The sequence below is a fragment of the Piliocolobus tephrosceles genome, chromosome 9 (genome assembly GCF_002776525.5).
Source record: "Piliocolobus tephrosceles isolate RC106 chromosome 9, ASM277652v3, whole genome shotgun sequence".
NCBI classification, from domain to species: domain Eukaryota; kingdom Metazoa; phylum Chordata; class Mammalia; order Primates; family Cercopithecidae; genus Piliocolobus; species Piliocolobus tephrosceles.
The window spans coordinates 7,070,028-7,086,558 of record NC_045442.1 but is presented as its reverse complement, the minus strand read 5'-3'; positions in this window follow the sequence as shown (position 1 = coordinate 7,086,558).

Genomic DNA, 16,531 nt, shown 5'->3' with positions numbered 1-16,531 from the left:
AAGAATGAGGTCCTGACACAGGCTGCACCATGGATGAAGCTTCATAACAAGCTAAGTGAAAGAAGCCAGATACCAAAGATCTCATATTGTCTGATTCCATGTATACGTAATATTCAGAACAGGCAAATCCATTGAGACAGGAAGTAGATTGGTATTGCCAGGGGCTGGGGAGAAGACGATGGGGGTTGGGAGAGGGTGACTGCTAAGAAGTACAGGGTTATGTTTTGGGTGCTGAGAACGTTCTGCAACTACATAGAGGTGATGGTTGGACAATATTGTGAACGTGCTCAGTGCTGAACTGCATACTTTTAAATGACTAAAGTGGTAACATTTATGTTATGTGTATTTTACCACAATAAAAAAAAAATGGCTGGATGTGGTTGCTCACGCCTGTAATCCCAGCACTTTGGGAAGCCAAGGAGGTGGACCACTTGAGGCCAGGAGTTCAAGACCAGCCTGGTCAACATGGTGAAACCCTGTCTCTGCTACACATACAAAAGTTGGCTAAGAATGGTGGTGCATGCCTGTAATCCCAGCTACTCAGGAAGCTGAGGCAGGGGAATTGCTTGAACCTGGAAGGTGGAAATTGCAGTGAGCTGAGATGGTGCCACTGCACTCCACCCTGGGCAAAAGAGTAAGACTCTGTCTCAAAAAAACAAAACAAAACAAAACAAACAAACAAACAAAAAACAGAAAAAAGAAAAAAAGAAACTCTCCTGGCCAGAGCTTACAATTTAAAAAGATAAACAAAAAAGGAGCCAATCCTGATGATCTCTGTGTTAAAGGCATCAGCAGGGAAGACCAGATACCCCCATGCCAACAGAAAAGGGATTCATAGCTTGAATATGGGGAGGTGTCAGCCAAGAAGACTTCCTGGAGGCAATGGTATCAAAAACGGAAAGGAAATATTGGAGTTAACCAGACTGGGACACGGAAATACAGGTAGGAGGTGTGGAAAAGGCTGTGGGGGGATTAGGTGGGGAGACTTTGGCAGGTGTAGAGGCCCAGGGGCCCGAGAGCCTCAACATCTTCCAGGAGATTTGGAGGCTACAGAGTGCCAGATGGGGAGTGTCAAGGAACAGGGTCCCTGGTGTGCTCGGACCAAGCAGAGCACAGCTCTGGGCGCAAACATCTTCTGGACAAGAGGTCTGTCCATTCTCACCGGCTGTCCAGTCTCAGCCAGTCTTCGAAAAGAGGAGAACTGTCTGAGAAGCATGTGCAGAAGCCAGAAGAACATTCTCATCTTCTCAGCACCTCTGCTCTTGTTTTCCCACCCATGCCCTTGTTTTAGAGCACAGAGGGTAGAAACAGGAAGAGGGGCAACCTCTCAAAGGAACAAATGGCACAGGGACTCAGATCCTGATGGAGTGCTGCTGACTCATTCAGATACAATCTCTACTCTACAGGTAGGGAAACTGAGGCTCAGGGCTGTTCAAAGATTTTCTCAGAGTTATGTGGGTCATGAGTGGCAGAGCAGGGACTCAACCCCGGACAGCCTGAGTTCAGCCCCATGTGCCCAGTACACAGGGCAAGCTGGGAATGGGGGCAAGAGAAAAGGAGGATGAAATGGGCACTCTCCCTTGACCCCACCCCCGCAGAAGGCAACCCTGGTCTCCATGAAGGCTTTGCCTTCCCCTCCATCACCTGCAGGCTTCCCTGAAAGGCCAACGTTCCACTGTCCTGCAGGACCTGGCCCTAGAGGCTGCTGTTTCGTCTACGGGGCTTCCCTTCTCCAAGCTCTCTGCCAGGCCCCAGCCCCTTGTGTGTCCTGACGAGCCTGTCTCCTCACCCAGGGGCTATGGAGAGCCAGAGTGAAGGGCCTTGCTTCTAAGATCAGGCAGGAATTTCCCAGGGTCCTGGAGACTTCCTGCTGCCCTCAGAAGCATTTGCTGCTCTCAGGAGCTCTGAGACGCCATTAGGAGCGACTGTTCCAATGCATTGGGATCCGCATGGCCTCAAAGCATTAACAGAGCTTCCAAAGGTCACAGGCAACTTCTGCCTTTCCTGTCTAGCGCAGGTCCTGACCTCTAGTGCTTCCCAACAGAGATGCTCTCTGTACAGGGTAGATAAATTATCTTTAGAAAATTTGAGATTATTATGAATCTACAGAGGCTTCAATCAAGTTAAAATAAAGAAAGCAGCAATAATGCTGTAATTATTTAATTAGGGAAAGAAATGAAAGATAAGAACCTTTATCTAAGACTTCAAAACACAAATGAGAAATTCACCCTGGATATTAGGTAACTTAGATCTCCATCCTTGAGCCAGAAGCTCCAGTCGCTCTGAATTGCTCACCGCTCCCAAAACAAGCTTGCTTCTGTGGCCTGGCACATGCTGTTCCCTCCTCTGGTTCTCCATCTCCCCCTACCCATCACCCCCAGTGCAGCTGGGGAATTCTACTCAAATACCGAGGCCCAGCTCACATAGCTTTCCTCCAGGAAGCCTGCCTCGCTTTCCCTGGCACAACGGGCAGCTCCCTCCTGTAGCATGAACACACCCTGTTACAGTGTTTATTGTGCTGTCTTGTCGGCACCTACCTGTCAGGTTCCTGGTGAGGGGAAGCCCTTCTGAGATAAAGATGAACTCCTCTTTGCTTTCCCCATACCCAGGCACTGCCTGGCACACAGGAAACACCCCACCCACAATTGCTGAGGTGAACAAAGCCAGGGCTTCTGAAGAGGGGACAAGATTTTCCAACGATAAGATGGTTACAGAGCAAACATGGAGCCCGAATGTGTGACTCCAGTTCAAAGCTTTGGCTCTAATGCTCTGTGTGGAATGATCAGACTTGGTAAGTAAAGAAAGTTTGGCAAAGTTCTACAGGTCTAGCTAAGCAGGAGGCAGAGCAGGTTCCTGCCCTTGGGGAACTCACATTCAGGAGGGAGCAGGTACAGACAGGCAGCAAAATAAATCTAGAAGAACTTTTGGAGAGACAAAGCACCTACACGTACAGACACCGAGCTACAAACTGGAGGTAGAGGCAATAACGATGACCTTACCCTAACAGAGATTATCATCTACTGAGGAATCCATAATCCTTCTCATGAAAAATTAAATAATCCCCAGGACTCCAGATGCCAATTTCTCAAGCCAGAAGTGCAGGCATGTGAAAACATAACTTATTCTTTCTTACTTGAATTTAATTTCTATCTTAAGCTCCATCCACCAGTGGCATGAATGTAACTTTAGAGAGTTCAGGTTAAGCCCAGTTGATTCAAGGACCTCTCCCTGCCCTTTCTCCTCAGAGTAGCATCTAAATTCAGGGAGGAGGGTTTATATTGAGTCAGCAAAGAAGGAGGAAGGGGAGGGGTCCTTGATGTCATCTGTCCTACTGACAACTTTTATGGTGTCCTCATTGCCTCTAGTCACCGATCATTGGCATTGATTTCTGCTGGCATTGATGAGACATCCTCAGGGGCATCTGGGCTGCCAGTAAGATTCAACAAGGTCAACGTGATGCCTTCTCACCCCAGCCTCCAGGACTCTTCAATCAGTAGCCATCTCCATCTCCATCTCCATCCCTCTCTCAGCAGGTTTGCCAGATTGAACAAATAAGAATACAGGACACCCTGGGTTTTATCTGGCAACTTAATCTTTCAGGGACTCCAGAGGTTTGGGGGATTCTTTTCCAGTGCTCTGGGGCTTCACAAATGAATCCCTGTGGGGCATTCTCAGATCTGCTCTGCCTAGACTCACACTGTACCCCATCTACCCTCCAGCTACTGCACCCCATCTACCCTCCGGCCCCTGCACCATTCATAGATGGGGGACTAGGGCTTTGCTGCTTCCCTGGGCCCAGCAAAGTAGTGGGACTCAGGCTTCTCTGGTGGCTGCCTCATCCCCACTCCCCTCTCACTCCAGTGGTATTTATGAGCTGCTCAGGGTGGGGAGGGAAGACAAGGAACATGCCCCACTTCACCGTTCCACACTAGTATCAAACTCTGTGTTTCTCCCTCTGATTCTCCCCCAGCTAGTGCCCAGTGAAAGATTTTTTTCTTGTCTAGAACAAGAAAATTGGCCCTTTTGGTCCTCTTCATGAATCCTATTTATCTTATATATTCACCCCAACTTTTGAAATAAAAGATGTAAATTGACTCCCCATTTTCTTTGCATTTTGGCTAAACTAACAGGGGAGTAGAAAAATATTGAGAATAAAAGAATAGATTAATAATTCAAAAGTTTGAGACATTCACATCCAAATGGGCTGAGGTAGCTGGCGGTTTCTATGTAGAACAGCTACAATGGCTGACAAAACACACAAGTAGCCTATGCTAAAGCAAATCCTCCAAGAAGCAGACATCAAGATATGATGGTACTTCAGTGATTTTATTGGGGAAAATGCCTTGTGAAAGAAAACAGAGGCAGCCTGAAAAAGGCAGCTGGTAAAAGGAAGAGTCATTGGAGCATGATGCAACAGTCTAATGGCAAGTGAAGGAGAACAGGAAAGGAGGAGATGTCCTAGGCTGTGGTGCAACCTAAGGAAGTCCAGGCAAAACCACCAGGGAGGCCCCAAATCTAAGTCAGCTGGTAGAGAAGTCCTGTGTCTCCCAGGACTGGGTTGGCCTTATAGACCTGGGACCATCAGTTACTGACTAAGAGAAACCCATTGAAGGTATGGCCTCGGCACAAAGGCAGTGATAGATTTCAGAGCCCAGCGACTGGGGATCTTGACCAATTATGCTCCCAGTAATTGGATGTTTGTGAGGTTCATTCACATGCCCATCACATCACCTATTTGGAAGCAGTACAGAGCTAAGGAATTAGAGGGCTAAGATTCCAGGAAAGAAAGAACTTTAGAGAAATAAGCTGGCTGCCACTGGCTGCTGTTACTCTGGCAGCTCTTCCAGTTCTGGGTATAGAAAGGAGGCTAATAATCTTACGTAAAGTTCAGTGAAAAACTAGGTGAAAGGCCACTACAGAGGGATATGAAATCCAGTTCTGTTGGACATTTGGGAGTACTCAAGAAAATGGACCTGTTTCCTCTCAACAATGGCTGAATTCTGGGGCTACACAAAATGTAAGCTAAAAAGTATAGGTGGGAACTTGAAAAATGCAGTCTCATGAGACAAAAGTTTGCATTCTGGGCCTTCCAAGAAAAGGGGACTTATAAAATTTAATTGGATCTTAAAGGAAATTAAAAAAAAAAAATCTTGAAGAGTCAGAGATTAATCAAAGTAGACTAAGCCTTACCACAGCCTACTAGGACTACAACCCACCATCAACTCACTGATTGCATTGGAGTAATCAGATATGGCTGTATCTTCCCATCAGAGAAGAGTTAAATCCTATCTAGAGGAGGACAAAACCATCTGGGGTATCTACATTCAGTAATTACTAGGTACACCAAAAGAAATAACCAAATGACTAAAAACCAAGAGAAAAAGCCCTCAACAATAGAAACATACCCACAGGATCCAGATATTAAAATTAGTTGGCAAATGGTATATAATAATTATGATTAACATTATAGTTAATTAATAACATTAATTTTTATAATAAAAATGAACAGATATGAGATAAATAATTTTAACATAGAACCACAATCTAAAAAATAAAAATAAATGATTTTTTTTTTTTTTTTTTGAGACAGAGTCTCGCTCTGTCACCCAGGCTGGAGTGCAGTGGTGCAATCTTGGCTCACTGCAACTTCTGCCTCCCAGGCTCAAGCAGTTCTCCTGCCTCAGCCTCCTGACTAACTGGGACTACAGGCACACGCCACCATGTCCAGCTAATTTTTTTTTTTTTTGTATTTTTAGTAGAGACAGGGTTTCACTGTGTTAGCAGGGATGGTCTCAATCTCCTGACTGCCAGCCTCACCTCAGCCTCCCAAAGTGCCAGCCATGTTCTTTAAATAATAAGATAATGTTTAAAATTTGGAACTCATTAGTTGGATTTAACCACAGATTTAATATGGCAGAATACAGGACTGTTGACCTGCACTGAAAGATAGATCAATAGAAAATATCCAAACTGAAGCATGGAAAGGAAAAAAGAATGGAAATTGGTGGTCTGAAAGGAGAGGGAAAAAAGAATGGACAGAAGCAATATTTCAACAAATAATGGTAGAGAATTTTCTAAAACTGATAAAAGATGTCAGCAGACATATTCAAGATGTTCTACAGAAATACAAAGAAAAACATTACAAGGTATCACAGTAACATTAATGAAAATTGAAGCTATAGAGAAAATCTTACAATCAGTTGAGGAGGAAAACAAATTTTCCTTCAAAAGACCAACAGAATAATTAACAATTGACTTGTCAACAGAAAACATGAATACTAGAGCCAATAGAAAAAAAAACTTTAGTGTTCTTCAGGAAAATACTGCCAACCTAGAATTTTAAACTCAAGGAGAAAACATTCTTCAGAGATAAAGGTGAAATAAAGACTTTTTCATATAAATAAAACCTGGGAAAATTAGTTGCAAAGCTCACTTAAATATTTAAAAGATTTCTTCAGGTCAAAGGAAAATTATCCCAGAGAGAAACATGGAATTGCAATGAAAAGTAAGGTCCAGTGGAAAATGTCAATACAAATTATATTGATATTTGTAATTCATAATATAATTATTGAACTAACATTCAATAAAAGAATATCAACTGAAAATCAATTGACTCCGTAATCCCAGGGCTTTGGGAGGCTGAGGCAGGTGAATCACTTGAGGCCAGGAGTTCAAAACCAGCCTGGCCATCATGGCGAAACCCCATCACTACTGAAAATACAAAAATTAGACAGGTGTGACAGATGCACACCTGTAATTCCAGCTAGTCAGCTGGCTGAGGTACAACAACTGCTTAAACCAGGGTGGCAGAGGTTGAGGTGAGCCGAGATTGCACCACTACATTCCAGCCTGGGTAATGGAGTGACACTCTGTCTCAAAAAAAAAAAAAAAAAAAAAAAAAGAGCGACAGAGAAAATGGATTTGTACAAAACAATTATAGTAATGTCCTATGGTTTTTGAATATGTATGCAATAAATATATTTGTAGTTTTGCATGACCACACTAACGCAAAAGATGCAGAGAGTAAGAGGAATTAAAATGTTCTAAGGTTCTAGTACTATTAGAGAAATAATGAATGTAAGACAATATTCATGTTGTAATCTCTAGGTTATCTACTAAAACAATAATAAAATAATGTACAATTAACAAGTGAAGAGAATAAAAATAAAATTATAAAAAGTAATTTGTTCATCTAAAAGAAGCCAAAAATGTGAGAAACAGAAATATAAAATAGGGGGGTTATATTTATGTTATTCTAAAACACAAAATTACAGAAACCCAAATATATCCATAATTAAATTCAATGTAAGTGAAGTGTGTCAATCAAAAGACCAAAATGGCCTAATTGAATTTTTTAAAATAACTTTATGCTGCTTACATGAGTCACATGCAAAATCTAAGCACATAGGAGATTGAAAGAAAAAGAAAAAGAAAAAGAAAAGAAAAAAGATTGATGCAAACAATAACCAGAAGAAAGATAGTGCCATGGACTGAATATTTGTGTCCCCCAGAAATCATGTTGAAATCTAATTCCAAAGTGACAGTATTAAGAGTAGGGCGTTTGGTAGTCCGAGACGGGTGGATCACGAGGTCAGGAGATTGAGACCATCCTGGCTAACACAGTGAAACCCCATCTCTACTAAAAATACAAAAAATTAGCCGGGTGTGGTGTCATGTGCCTGTGGTCCCAGCTACTCAGGAGGCTGAGGCAGGAAAATCACTTGAACTCGGGAGGCAGAGGTTGCAGTGAGCTGAGATCCGGCCACTGCACTCCAGCCTGGGCGACAGAGTGAGACTCCATCTCAAAAAAAAAAAAAAAAAAAAAAAAAGGTAGGGCCTTTGGGCAGTGATTAGGTTATGAGGGCTCCACCTTCATGAATGGGATTAGTAATCTTATGAAAAAACCTGAGTGAGATTGTTTGCCCCCTCTGCCATGTAAGGAGACAGAAAAGAAGATGCCATCTTTGAAACAGAGAGCAAGCCATCACCAGACACCAAATAGGCTGGGGCCTTGGTCTTGGATTTCCCAGAATTCTGAACTGTAAGCAATTAATTTCTATTGATTACTCAGTCTAAGGTATTACACATAGCATGAACTAAGATGGATAATGTAGTTATACTACAATATCAAAGTAGATTTTAAGGCATGAAGTCTGCAGATAAAGAGGGACATTTCATAATGATATAACTATCACAGTTCTAAATATATATACACCTAATAACACACCTTCAAAACATATAAAGCAAAAATATATACAAAACTAAAAGAGAAGATAAATAAATTATAGTGGGAGATTTTAACACAATTCTCTCAATAGTTTACAGAGGGAAAAAAAGACCAAAAAATATACTATAAATACATAAAATGTGACTAACAAAATTAACCAACTTGGCTGAATTGACATATATGAAACACCATCCTCAACAATTTCAGATACAGATGGCATTTTTTTCAAACATAGAAGAAATGTTTAACAAAATGGACCATACTCTAGGTTATAAAGTAAGTCTTGTCACATCTCAAAAAATTGAAATCATTCAGAATAAAGAATCCATGAGTCATAAGAGAAACTCTAAATAAAATGAAATATTTTTAACGAAATGATGATACAGATAAAACAGATAAAATCTTGTGGGATGAAGCTAAAACAATAGTTACAGGGAAATTTTTAGCTTTAATTTCATGTATGAGAAAGACAAATTACTAAAAATAAATAAGATTTCAACTAAAGAATCTAGAAAAATAAACCCAGCAAGTCAAACACAAAGAAAGTTAGAGAAAAAAAAAAAAAAAACGCAAAAGAGCAAATATCAATGTATTTGAAAACAAATGTTTTAAAAAGTCAATATAGCCAATAATTGTTTCCTTGAAATGACATATCAAAAAGAAGGAGAGAAAATTCAAACTATAAATATTGAAGATTAAAATGTTATAAAAAGATAACAAAATATAATGAACATGCTATACGAATAAATTTGATTTAGATAAAGTTGGAAAATTCCTTGAAATACACAACTTACCTAATATGTCACAAGAAGAAATAATAAATCTGAATACCTCTTTGTGTAGTAAAGAAATTGAATCCATTAACATTTTCCGCCAAAAAGAAACCCCAGGCCCAGATGGCTTCACTGCTGAACGTTTTCAAATATTCAAGGAGTAAGAAACACAAATCTTTCACAAAATCTTCCAAAGAATAGAAAAAGAGGTAAAACTTTCCAAATTTCACTGAGGCCAGCATCACCTTTGTACCAAAATCTGACAAAGATATTACAGGAAAGGAACATTTTAGCACTAATCTCTTTCACAAATTTAGATTCAAAAACCTTAAACAAAAAATTAGCAAAGTGTATCTCAAACATGTAAAAATGATAATATGTCATAGGACTACATAAAGTTTATTCAAGGATGCTAGGTTGAATTAACATTAAATAACAATGTAGTTAGTCACTACAGAATAAAGGAGAAAAATCACGATATCCAAAAAGAGGCAGAGAAAAGTGTCTGATAAAATTTGGTACATATATACACCATATGATTCCATTATATAACTTTCTCTAAAAGACAAAACTAGGGTTATGGAGAACAGACCAGCAGTTCCCAGAGTTTAGGAGTTGGGGCGAGTGCGTGACTGTAAAAAGATAACACAAAGGAGTCTTTGAGGTGTTAGCACTGTTTTGTATGTTTATTGCAATAGTAGTTTTTTTTTTTTTTAATATATAAAGTTCTAGGGTACATGTGCACAACGTGCAGGTTTGTTACATAGGTATACATGTGCCATGGTGGTTTGCTGCACCCATTAACTTGTCATTTACATTAGGTATTTCTCCAAAAGCGATCCCTCCCCCGGACCCCCACCTACTGACAGGCCCCGGTGTGTGATGTCCCCCACCCTGTGTCCAAGTATTCTCATTGTTCAATTCCCACCTTTGAGTGAGAACACGTGGTGTTTGGTTTTCTGTCCTTGTGATAGTTTGCTGAGAATGATGGTTTCCAGCTGCATCCATGTCCCTGCAAAGGACATTAACTCATCCCTTTTAATGGCTGCATAGTATTCTGTGGTGCATATGTGCCATATTTTCTTAATCCAGTCTATCATTGATGGACATTCGAGTTGGTTCCAAGTCTTTGCTATTGTGAATAGTGCCATAATAAACATACATGTGCATGTGTCTTTACAGTAGCATGATTTATAATCCTTCGGGTATACACCCAGTAATGGGATGGCTGGGTCAAATGGTATTTCTAGTTCTAGATCCTTGAGGAATCGCCACACTGTCTTCCACAGTGGTTGAACTAATTTACACTCCTACAGTGTAAAAGCATTTCTATTTCTCCACAATCTCTCCAGCATCTGTTCTTTCCTGACTTTTTAATGATCGCCGTTCTAACTGGAGTGAGATGGTATCTAATTGTGGTTTTGATTTGCATTTCTCTGATGACCAGTGATGATGAGCATTTTTTCATGTGTCTGTTGGTTGAATAAATGTTTTCTTTTGAGAAATGTCTGTTCATCTCCTTTGCCCATTTTTTGATGGGTTTGTTTTCTTCTTGTAAATTTGTTTAAGTTCTTTGTAGATTCTGGATATTAGCCCTTTGTCAGATGGGTAGATTGCAAAAACTTTCTCCCATTCCATAGGTTGCCTGTTCACTCTGATGGTAGTTTCTTTTGCCATGTAGAAGCTCTTTGTTTCATTAGATCCCATTTGTCTGTTTTGGCTTTTGTTGCCATTTACAATAGTAGTTTTTATATTAATCTGTAAATGTGCTGAAATTCATAAGACTGTATACCAAAAGAAAAAGTCAATTTCACTGATGATAATATTTTAACTTTTAAAAATTTTAATAGATAAACTGTATGGTTGTATGGTGTGTGAATTGTATCTCAAGCGCTGTTTTTAAGAGTTTTTGAAAATTCAACACTCATGTATGAAAAATATTCTTAGGCCGGGCGCGGTGGTTCAAGCCTGTAATCCCAGCACTTTGGGAGGCCGAGACAGGCGGATCACGAGGTCAGGAGATCGAGACTATCCTGGCTAACACGGTGAAACCCCGTCTCTACTAAAAATACAAAAAACTAGCCGGGCAAGGTGGCAGGCGCCTGTAGTCCCAGCTACTCGGGAGGCTGAGGCAGGAGAATGGTGTAAACCCGGGAGGTGGAGCTTGCATTGAGCTGCGATCCGGCCACTGCACTCCAGCCCAGGTGACAGAGCAAGACTCTGTCTCAAAAAAAAAAAAGAAAAGAAAAAAAAGAAAAATATTCTTAGCAAACTAGTAATATGAGGTACTGTCTTAGTCTTATAAAGATTCCCTACAAAAAAACATCATATTTAATAAGGAATTATTAAAATTTCTTCCTTGAGTTTAGAAACAAGATAAAGGTGCCCACTATTGTTATTTCATTAACTTTGTAGAAGAATTTCTGGTTAGTAAAATAAGTTAAGAAAAACAAAAGTGCGTGAGAGTTAGAAATGAAGAAATACACATATTGGGAATATACAAATGAATCAACACCAACTGTTAGAATAAATGGACCTCACAATATAGTTAGATACAAAGTATACATACAAAAATCAATTGTATTTCCATGTATGAGAAAAAAGTAACAGAAAATGGGATTTTTAAAATTACCATTTATAAGAACATCACAAGACTTTGAACGCTAAGAGTATTTTATTTTATTTTATTTTTATTTATTTATTTTTTATTATACTTTAAGTTCTAGGGTACATGTGCATAACGTGCAGGTTTGTTACATATGTATACATGTGCCATGCTGGTGTGCTGCACCCATCAACTCGTCAGCACCCATCAATTCATCATTTATATCAGGTATAACTCCCCAGTGCAATCCCTCCCCCCTCCCCCCTCCCCATGATAGGTCCCAGTGTGTGATGTTCCCCTTCCCGAGTCCAAGTGAGCTCATTGTTCAGTTCCCACCTATGAGTGAGAACATGCGGTGTTTAGTTTTCTCTTCTTGTGATAGTTTGCTAAGAATGATGGTTTCCAGCTGCATCCATGTCCCTACAAAGGACGCAAACTCATCGTTTTTTATGGCTGCATAGTATTCCATGGTGTATATGTGCCACATTTTCTTAATCCAGTCTGTCACTGATGGACATTTGGGTTGATTCCAAGTCTTTGCTATTGTGAATAGTGCTGCAATAAACATACGTGTGCATGTGTCTTTGTAGTAGCATAATTTATAATCCTTTGGGTATATACCCAGTAGTGGGATGGCTGGGTCATATGGTACATCAGTTCTAGATCCTTGAGGAATCGCCATACTGTTTTCCATAATGGTTGAACTAGTTTACAATCCCACCAACAGTGTAAAAGTGTTCCTATTTCTCCACATCCTCTCCAACACCTGTTGTTTCCTGATTTTTTAATGATTGCCATTCTAACTGGTGTGAGATGGTATCTCATTGTGGTTTTGATTTGCATTTCTCTGATGGCGAGTGATGATGAGCATTTTTTCATGTGTCTGTTGGCTGTATGAATGTCTTCTTTTGAGAAATGTCTGTTCATATCCTTTCCCCACTTTTTGATGGGGTTGTTTGTTTTTTTCTTGTATATTTGTTTGAGTTCTTTGTAGATTCTGGAAATTAGCCCTTTGTCAGATGAGTAGATTGCAAAAATTTTCTCCCATTCTGTAGGTTGCCTGTTCACTCTGATGGTAGTTTCTTTTGCTGTGCAGAAGCTCTTTAGTTTAATTAGATCCCATTTGTCAATTTTGGCTTTTGCTGCCGTTGCTTTTGGTGTTTTAGACATGAAGTCCTTGCCCATGCCTATGTCCTGAATGGTACTACCTAGATTTTCTTCTAGGGTTTTTATGGTATTAGGTCTAACATTTAAGTCTCTAATCCATCTTGAATTAATCTTCGTATAAGGAGTAAGGAAAGGATCCAGTTTCAGCTTTCTACTTATGGCTAGCCAATTTTCCCAGCACCATTTATTAAATAGGGAATCCTTTCCCCATTTCTTGTTTTTGTCAGGTTTGTCAAAGATCAGATGGTTGTAGATGTGTGGCATTATTTCCGAAGGCTCCGTTCTGTTCCATTGGTCTATCTCTCTGTTTTGGTACCAGTACCATGCTGTTTTGGTTACTGTAGCCTTGTAGTATAGTTTGAAGTCAGGTAGCGTGACGCCTCCGGCTTTGTCCTTTTGACTTAGGATTGTCTTGGGAATGCGGGCTCTTTTTTGGTTCCATATGAACTTTAAAGCAGTTTTTTCCAATTTGGTGAAGAAACTCATTGGTAGCTTGATGGGGATGGCATTGAATCTATAAATAACCTTGGACAGTATGGCCATTTTCACGATATTGATTCTTCCTATCCATGAGCATGGTATGTTCTTCCATTTGTTTGTGTCCTCTTTGATTTCACTGAGCAGTGGTTTGTAGTTCTCCTTGAAGAGGTCGTTTACATCCCTTGTAAGTTGGATTCCTAGGTATTTTATTCTCTTTGAAGCAATTGTGAATGGAAGTTCATTCCTGATTTGGCTCTCTGCTTGTCTGTTACTGGTGTATAAGAATGCTTGTGATTTTTGCACATTAATTTTGTATCCTGAGACTTTGCTGAAGTTGCTTATCAGCTTAAGAAGATTTTGGGCTGAGATGATGGGGTTTTCTAAATACACAATCATGTCATCTGCAAACAGGGACAATTTGACTTCTTCTTTTCCTAACTGAATACCCTTGATTTCTTTCTCTTGCCTGATTGCCCTAGCCAGAACTTCCAACACTATGTTGAATAGGAGCGGTGAGAGAGGGCATCCCTGTCTTGTGCCAGTTTTCAAAGGGAACTTTTCCAGTTTTTGCCCATTCAGTATGATATTAGCTGTGGGTTTGTCATAAATAGCTCTTATTATTTTGAGGTACGTTCCATCAATACCGAATTTATGAAGCGTTTTTAGCATGAAGGGCTGTTGAATTTTGTCAAAAGCCTTTTCTGCATCTATTGAGATAATCATGTGGTTCTTGTCTTTGGTTCTGTTGATATGCTGGATTACGTTGATTGATTTGCGAATGTTGAACCAGCCTTGCATCCCAGGGATGAAGCCCACTTGATCATGGTGGATAAGCTTTTTGATGTGCTGCTGAATCCGGTTTGCCAGTATTTTATTGAGGATTTTTGCATCGATGTTCATCAGGGAGATTGGTCTAAAATTCTCTTTTTTTGTTGTGTCTCTGCCAGGCTTTGGTATCAGGATGATGTTGGCCTCATAAAATGAGTTAGAGAGGATTCCCTCTTTTTCTATTGATTGGAATAGTTTCAGAAGGAATGGTACCAGCTCCTCCTTGTACCTCTGGTAGAATTCAGCTGTGAATCCATCTGGTCCTGGGCTTTTTTTGCTGGGTAGGCTATTAATTGTTGCCTCAATTTCAGAGGCTGCTATTGGTCTATTCAGGGATTCAACTTCTTCCTGGTTTAGTCTTGGAAGAGTGTACGTGTCCAGGAAATTATCCATTTCTTCTAGATTTTCTAGTTGATTTGCGTAGAGGTGTTTATAGTATTCTCTGATGGTAGTTTGTATTTCTGTGGGGTCGGTGGTGATATCCCCTTTATCATTTTTTATTGCATCTATTTGATTCCTCTCTCTTTTCTTCTTTATTAGCCTTGCTAGCGGTCTGTCAATTTTGTTGATCTTTTCAAAACACCAACTCCTGGATTCATTGATTTTTTGGAGGGTTTTTTGTGTCTCTATCTCCTTCAGTTCTGCTCTGATCTTAGTTATTTCTTGCCTTCTGCTCACTTTTGAATGTGTTTGCTCTTGCCTCTCTAGTTCTTTTAATTGTGATGTTAGAGTGTCAATTTTAGATCTTTCCTGCTTTCTCTTGTGGGCACTTAGTGCTATAAATTTCCCTCTACACACTGCTTTAAATGTGTCCCAGAGATTCTGGTATGTTGTATCTTTGTTCTCATTGGATTCAAAGAACATCTTTATTTCTGCTTTCATTTCGTTATGTACCCAGTAGTCATTCAGGAGCAGGTTGTTCAGTTTCCATGTAGTTGAGCGGTTTTGATTGAGTTTCTTAGTCCTGAGTTCTAGTTTGATTGCACTGTGGTCAGAGAGACAGTTTGTTATAATTTCTGTTCTTTTACATTTGCTGAGGAGTGCTTTACTTCCAATTATGTGGTCAATTTTGGAATAAGTGTGATGTGGTGCTGAGAAGAATGTATATTCTGTTGACTTGGGGTGGAGAGTTCTATAGATGTCTATTAGGTCCGCTTGGTGCAGAGATGAGTTCAATTCCTGGATATCCTTGTTAACTTTCTGTCTCGTTGATCTGTCTAATGTTGACAGTGGAGTGTTGAAGTCTCCCATTATTATTGTATGGGAGTCTAAGTCTCTTTGTAAGTCTCTAAGGACTTGCTTTATGAATCTGGGTGCTCCTGTATTGGGTGCATATATATTTAGGATAGTTAGCTCTTCCTGTTGGATTGATCCCTTTACCATTATGTAATGGCCTTCTTTGTCTCTTGATCTTTGATGGTTTAAAGTCTGTTTTATCAGAGACTAGGATTGCAACCCCTGCTTTTTTTTGTTCTCCATTTGCTTGGTAGATCTTCCTCCATCCCTTTATTTTGAGCCTATGTATGTCTCTGCATGTGAGATGGGTCTCCTGAAGACAGCAGACTGATGGGTCTTGACTCTTTATCCAGTTTGCCAGTCTGTGTCTTTTAATTGGAGCATTTAGTCCATTTACATTTAAGGTTAATATTGTTATGTGTGAACTTGATCCTGCCATTATGATATTAACTGGTTATTTTGCTCATTAGTTGATGCAGTTTCTTCCTAGGCTCGATGGTCTTGACATTTTGGCATGTTTTTGCAATGGCTGGTACCGGTTGTTCCTTTCCATGTTTAGGGCTTCCTTCAGGGTCTCTTGTAAGGCAGGCCTGGTGGTGACAAAATCTCTAAGCATTTGCTTATCTGTAAAGAATTTTATTTCTCCTTCACTTATGAAACTTAGTTTGGCTGGATATGAAATTCTGGGTTTAAAATTCTTTTCTTTAAGAACGTTGAATATTGGCCCCCACTCTCTTCTGGCTTGTAGAGTTTCTGCCGAGAGATCTGCTGTCAGTCTGATGGGCTTCCCTTTGTGGGTAACCCGACCTTTCTCTCTGGCTGCCCTTAAGATTTTTTCCTTCATTTCAACTTTGGTGAATCTGGCAATTATGTGTCTTGGAGTTGCTCTTCTGGAGGAGTATCTTTGTGGCGTTCTCTGTATTTCCTGAATTTGAATGTTGGCCTGCCCTGCTAGGTTGGGGAAGTTCTCCTGGATGATATCCTGTAGAGTGTTTTCCAATTTGGTTCCATTTTCCCCCTCACTTTCAGGCACCCCAATCAGACGTAGATTTGGTCTTTTTACATAATCCCATACTTCTTGCAGGCTTTGTTCATTTCTTTTTCTTCTTTTTTCTTTTGGTTTCTCTTCTCACTTCATTTCATTCATTTGATCCTCCATCGCTGATACTCTTTCTTCCAGTTGATCGAGTCGGTTACTGAAGCTTGTGCATTTGT